Consider the following 7518-nt stretch of genomic DNA (forward strand, 5'->3'; position numbering starts at 1 on the left):
AATGGGGTAGCGGGGCCGATGGTGGCGGTGGTCTGAGAGAGAAAGAGACGCAGAGAGACAGGCAGGGAGACCCCTAGTTACCCCCCTCGTTACCCCCCTAGTTACCCCCTAGTTACCCCTCTCGTTACCACCTCGTTACCCCTAGCTACCCCCCTAGTTACCCCCCCTAGTTACCACCTCGTTACCACCACCCTAGCTACCCCCTCGTTACCCCCCTCGTTACCCCCTAGTTACCCCCTCGTTACCCCCCTAGTTACACCCCTAGTTACCACCTCGTTACCCCTAGCTACCCCCCTAGTTACCCCCCTAGTTACCACCTCGTTACCACCACCCTAGCTACCCCCTAGTTACACCCCTAGTTACCACCACCCTAGCTACCCCCTAGTTACCCCCCTAGTTACCACCTCGTTACCCCTAGCTACCCCCCTAGTTACCCCCCTAGTTACCACCTCGTTACCACCACCCTAGCTACCCCCTCGTTACACCCCTAGTTACCACCACCCTAGCTACCCCCTCGTTACACCCCTAGTTACCACCTCGTTACCACCACCCTAGCTACCCCCTCGTTACACCCATAGTTACCAGCTCGTTACCCCTAGCTACCCCCCTAGTTACCCCCCTAGTTACCACCTCGTTACCACCACCCTAGCTACCCCCTAGTTACACCCCTAGTTACCACAACCCTAGCTACCCCCTCGTTACACCCCTAGTTACCACCTCGTTACCCCTAGCTACCCCCCTAGTTACCCCCCTAGTTACCACCTCGTTACCACCACCCTAGCTACCCCCTCGTTACACCCCTAGTTACCACCTCGTTACACCCCTAGTTACCACCACCCTAGCTACCCCCTAGTTACACCCCTAGTTACCAGCTCGTTACCCCCCTAGTTACCACCTCGTTACCACCACCCTAGTTACCCCCCTAGTTACCACCTCGTTACCCCTAGCTAACCACCTCGTTACCCCTAGTTACACCCCTAGTTATCACCACCCTAGCTACCCCCTCGTTACACCCCTAGTTACCACCACCCTAGCTACCCCCTCGTTACACCCCTAGTTACCACCTCATTACCCCTAGCTACCCCCCTAGTTACCCCCTAGTTACCACCTCATTACCACCACCCTAGCTACCCCCTCGTTACTCCCCTAGTTACCACCTCGTTACCACCTCGTTACCACCTCCCTAGTTACACCCCTAGTTACCACCTCGTTACCACCACCCTAGCTACCCCCTAGTTACCACCTCGTTACCCCCTCGTTACCCCCTCGTTACTCCCCTAGTTACCACCTCGTTACCACCTCCCTAGTTACCCCCCTAGTTACACCATCGTTACCCCTACATACCCCTAGTTACCCCCCTCGTTACCCCTAGTTACCACCCCCCTAGTTACCCCCCTAGTTACCACCTCGTTACCCCCCTAGTTACACCCTCGTTACCACCTCGTTACCACTTCGTTACCACCCTAGTTACCCCCCTAGTTACCCCTAGTTACACCCCTAGTTACCCCCCTAGTACCACCCCTCGTTACCCCCCTAGTTACCCCTAGTTACCCCCCTAGTTACCACCTCGTTACCACCTCGTTACACCCCTAGTTACCACCTCGTTACCACCACCCTAGTTACCCCCACCCTAGCTACCCCCTAGTTACCCCCCTAGTTACCCCCTAGTTACCCTGTGAGGGTGTAAGTCTGGGTGTTGCTATGGAGGAGTCAAGGTTGGTCCAGCGGTTGCTGCTGCTGCAGATTTTGTCTCTGATGGTGAACGACGTTCCAGGGGGTGAGTCTCTCACAGCGCCCTCACTCTCCTACCCATAGACTCAGCACTGTCACCCGTAGACTCAGCACTGTCACCCATAGACTCAGCACTGTCACCCATAGACTCAGCCCTGTCACCCATAGACTCAGCACTGTCACCGATAGACTCAGCACTGTCACCCATAGACTCAGCACTGTCACCCATAGATTCAGCACTGTCACCCATAGACTCAGCACTGTCACCCATAGACTCAGCCCTGTCACCCATAGACTCAGCCCTGTCACCCATAGACTCAGCCCTGTCACCCATAGACTCAGCCCTGTCACCCATAGACTCAGCCCTGTCACCCATAGACTCAACACTGTCACCCATAGACTCAGCACTGTCAAAGACTCAGCTCTGTCACCCATAGACTCAGCACTGCCACCCATAGACTCAGCACCGTCACCCATAGACTCAGCACTGTCACCCATAGACTCAGCACTGTCATAGACTCAGCACTGTCACCCATAGACTCAGCACTGTCACCCGTAGACTCAGCACAGTCACCCATAGACTCAGCACTGTCACCCATAGACTCAGCACTGTCACCCGTAGACTCAGCACTGTCACCCATAGACTCAGCACTGTCACCCATAGACTCAGCACTGTCACCCGTAGACTCAGCACTGTCACCCATAGACTCAGCACTGTCACCCACAGACTCAGCACTATCACCCACAGACTCAGCACTGTCACCCATAGACTCAGCACTGTCACCCATAGACTCAGCACTGTCACCCATAGACTCAGCACTGTCACCCATAGACTCAGCACTGTCACCCATAGACTCAGCACTGTCACCCGTAGACTCAGCACTGTCACCCATAGACTCAGCACTGTCACCCACAGACTCAGCACTGTCACCCATAGACTCAGCACTGTCACCCATAGACTCAGCACTGTCACCCGTAGACTCAGCACTGTCACCCATAGACTCAGCACTGTCACCCATAGACTCAGCACTGTCACCCATAGACTCAGCACTGCCACCCACAGACTCAGCACTGTCACCCACAGACTCAGCACTGTCACCCATAGACTCAGCACTGTCACCCACAGACTCAGCACTGTCACCCACAGACTCAGCACTGTCACCCATAGACTCAGCACTGTCACCCACAGACTCAACACTGTCACCCATAGACTCAGCACTTTCACCCATAGACTCAGCACTGTCACCCATAGACTCAGCACTGTCACCCGTAGACTCAGCACAGTCACCCATAGACTCAACACTGTCACCCACAGACTCAGCACTGTCACCCACAGACTCAGCACTGTCACCCATAGACTCAACACTGTCACCCATAGACTCAGCACTGTCACCCACAGACTCAGCACTGTCACCCACAGACTCAGCACTGTCACCCACAGACTCAGCACTGTCATAGACTCAGCACTGTCACAGACTCAGCACTGTCACGCATAGACTCAGCACTGTCACCCACAGACTCAGCACTGTCACCCATAGACTCAGCACTGTCACCCATAGACTCAGCACTGTCACCCATAGACTCAGCACTGTCACCCATAGACTCAGCACTGTCACCCATAGACTCAGCACTGTCACCCATAGACTCAGCACTGTCACCCGTAGACTCAGCACTGTCACCCGTAGACTCAGCACTGTCACCCATAGACTCAGCACTGTCACCCGTAGACTCAGCACTGTCACCCATAGACTCAGCACTGTCACCCACAGACTCAGCACTGTCACCCATAGACTCAGCACTGTCACCCACAGACTTAGCACTGTAACCCATAGACTCAGCACTGTCACCCATAGACTCAGCACTGTCACCCGTAGACTCAGCACTGTCACCCATAGACTCAGCACTGTCACCCATAGACTCAGCACTGTCACCCATAGACTCAGCACTGTCACCCACAGACTCAGCACTGTCACCCGTAGACTCAGCACTGTCACCCATAGACTCAGCACTGTCACCCATAGACTCAGCACTGTCACCTATAGACTCAGCACTGTCACCCGTTGACTCAGCACTGTCATAGACTCAGCACTGTCACCCATAGACTCAGCACTGTCACCCGTAGACTCAGCACTGTCACCCGTAGACTCAGCACTGTCACCTATAGACTCAGCACTGTCACCCATAGACTCAACACTGTCACCCATAGACTCAGCACTGTCACCCACAGACTCAGCACTGTCACCCGTAGACTCAGCACTGTCACCCATAGACTCAGTACTGTCACCCATAGACTCAGCACTGTCACCCATAGACTCAGCACTGTCACCCACAGACTCAGCACTGTCACCCATAGACTCAACACTGTCACCCATAGACTCAGCACTGTCACCCACAGACTCAGCACTGTCACCCGTAGACTCAGCACTGTCACCCATAGACTCAGCACTTTCACCCATAGACTCAGCACTGTCACCCGTAGACTCATCACTGTCATAGACTCAGCACTGTCACCCATAGACTCAGCACTGTCACCCATAGACTCAGCACTGTCACCCATAGACTCAGCACTGTCACCCATAGACTCAGCACCGTCACCCATAGACTCAGCACTGTCACCCACAGACTCAGCACTGTCACCCGTAGACTCAGCATTGTCACCCGTAGACTCAGCACTGTCACCCATAGACTCAGCACTGTCACCCATAGACTCAGCACTGTCACCCACAGACTCAGCACTGCTACCCATAGACTCAGCACTGTCACCCGTAGACTCAGCACTGCCACCCATAGACTCAGCACTGTCACCCATAGACTCAGCACTGTCACCCGTAGACTCAGCACTGCCACCCATAGACTCAGCACTGTCACCCATAGACTCAGCACTGTCACCCGTAGACTCAGCACTGTCACCCATAGACTCAGCACTGCTACCCATAGACTCAGCACTGTCACCCGTAGACTCAGCACTGTCACCCATAGACTCAGCACTGTCACCCATAGACTCATCACTGCTACCGATAGACTCAGCACTGTCACCTATAGACTCAGCACTGTCACCCATAGACTCAGCACTGTCACCCGTAGACTCAGCACTGTCACCCATAGACTCAGCACCTTCACCCATAGACTCAGCACTGTCACCCACAGACTCAGCACTGTCACCCATAGACTCAGCACTGTCACCCATAGATTCAGCACTGTCACCCATAGACTCAGCACTGTCACCCATACACTCAGCACTGTCACCCACAGACTCAGCACTGTCACCTATAGACTCAGCACTGTCACCTATAGACTCAGCACTGTCACCCACAGACTCAGCACTGTCACCCGTAGACTCAGCACTGTCACCCACAGACTCAGCACTGTCACCCATAGACTCAGGACTGTCACCCATAGACTCAGCACTGTCACCCATAGACTCAGCACTGTCACCCATAGACTCAGCACTGTCACCCGTAGACTCAGCACTGTCACCCATAGACTCAGCACTGTCATAGACTCAGCACTGTCACCCATAGACTCAGCACTGTCACCCATACATTCAGCACTGTCACCCATAGACTCAACACTGTCACCCATAGACTCAGCACTGTCATAGACTCAGCACTGTCACCCATAGACTCAGCACTGACACCCATACATTCAGCACTGTCACCCATAGACTCAACACTGTCACCCACAGACTCAGCACTGTCACCCATAGACTCAGCACTGTCACCCATAGACTCAGCACTGTCATAGACTCAGCACTGTCACCCATAGACTCAGCACTGTCACCCATACATTCAGCACTGTCACCCATAGACTCAACACTGTCACCCATAGACTCAGCACTGTCATAGACTCAGCACTGTCACCCATAGACTCAGCACCGTCACCCATAGACTCAGCACTGGCACCCACAGACTCAGCACTGTCACCCATAGACTCAGCACTGTCACCCATAGACTCAGCACTGTCACCCACAGACTCAGCACTGTCACCCGTAGACTCAGCACTGTCACCCACAGACTCAGCACTGTCACCCATAGACTCAGCACTGTCACCCATAAACTCAGTATTGTCACCCGTAGACTCAGCACTGTCACCCATAGACTCAGCACTGTCACCCATAGACTCAGCACTGTCACCCATAGACTCAGCACTGTCACCCATAGACTCAGCACTGTCACCCACAGACTCAGCACTGTCATAGACTCAGCACTGTCACCCATAGACTCAGCACTGTCACCCATAGACTCAACAATGTCACCCATAGACTCAGCACTGGCATAGACTCAGCACTGTCACCCATAGACTCAGCACTGTCACGCATAGACTCAGCACTGTCACCAACAGACTCAGCACTGTCACCCATAGACTCAGCACTGTCACCCATAGACTCAGCACTGTCACCCATAGACTCAGCACTGTCACCCACAGACTCAGCACTGCCACCCATAGACTCAGCACTGTCACCCGTAGACTCAGCACTGTCACCCACAGACTCAGCACTGTCACCCATAGACTCAGCACTGTCACCCACAGACTCAACACTGTCACCCATAGACTCAGCACTTTCACCCGTAGACTCAGCACTGTCACCCATAGACTCAGCACTGTCACCCATAGACTCAGCACTGTCACCCATAGACTCAGCACTGTCACCCATAGACTCAACACTGTCACCCATAGACTCAGCACTGTCACCCATAGACTCAGCACTGTCACCCATAGACTCAGCACTGTTACCCACAGACTCAGCACTGTCACCCATAGACTCAGCACTGCCACCCATAGACTCAGCACTGTCACCCGTAGACTCAACACCGTCACCCATAGACTCAGCACTGTCACCAATAGACTCAGCACTGTCACCCATAGACTCAGCACTGTCACCCATAGACTCAACACTGTCACCCATAGACTCAGCACTGTCACCCGTAGACTCAGCACTGTCACCCATAGACTCAGCACTGTCACCCACAGACTCAGCACTGTCACCCATAGACTCAGCACTGTCACCCGTAGACTCAGCACTGTCACCCGTAGACTCAGCACTGTCACCCATAGACTCAGCACTGTCACCCATAGACTCAGCACTGTCACCCACAGACTCAACACTGTCACCCATAGACTCAGCACTTTCACCCATAGACTCAGCACTGTCACCCACAGACTCAACACTGCCACCCATAGACTCAGCACTGTCACCCATAGACTCAGCACTGTCACCCACAGACTCAGCACTGTCATAGACTCAGCACTGTCACAGACTCAGCACTGTCACGCATAGACTCAGCACTGTCACCCACAGACTCAGCACTGTCACCCATAGACTCAGCACTGTCACCCATAGACTCAGCACTGTCACCCATAGACTCAGCACTGTCACCCATAGACTCAGCACTGTCACCCGTAGACTCAGCACTGTCACCCGTAGACTCAGCACTGTCACCCGTAGACTCAGCACTGTCACCCGTAGACTCAGCACTGTCACCCATAGACTCAGCACTGTCACCCGTAGACTCAGCACTGTCACCCATAGACTCAGCACTGTCACCCACAGACTCAGCACTGTCACCCATAGACTCAGCACTGTCACCCACAGACTTAGCACTGTAACCCATAGACTCAGCACTGTCACCCATAGACTCAGCACTGTCACCCGTAGACTCAGCACTGTCACCCATAGACTCAGCACCGTCACCCACAGACTCAGCACTGTCACCCGTAGACTCAGCACTGTCACCCATAGACTCAGCACTGTCACCCATAGACTCAGCACTGTCACCTATAGACTCA

General features: G+C 54.0%; 1 long non-coding RNA gene across 1 annotated transcript; it reads right to left on the reverse strand.

Moving 5' to 3' along the window:
* Window positions 1-507: 507 nt before the first annotated feature.
* On the reverse strand, window positions 508-1038 carry LOC142907376 (uncharacterized). The gene is made up of 4 exons (XR_012930990.1): window positions 1027-1038; window positions 763-811; window positions 631-717; window positions 508-585 (listed from the first exon to the last, which is right to left on the reverse strand). It is a non-coding gene; the product is annotated as an uncharacterized LOC142907376 (long non-coding RNA).
* Window positions 1039-7518: the final 6480 nt, after the last annotated feature.

Source organism: Petromyzon marinus, chromosome 78 (assembly GCF_048934315.1).
Source record: "Petromyzon marinus isolate PM22_M1 ecotype Great Lakes invasive population chromosome 78, UKy_Petmar_22M1.pri1.0, whole genome shotgun sequence".
Classification (NCBI taxonomy): Eukaryota; Metazoa; Chordata; class Hyperoartia; order Petromyzontiformes; family Petromyzontidae; genus Petromyzon; species Petromyzon marinus.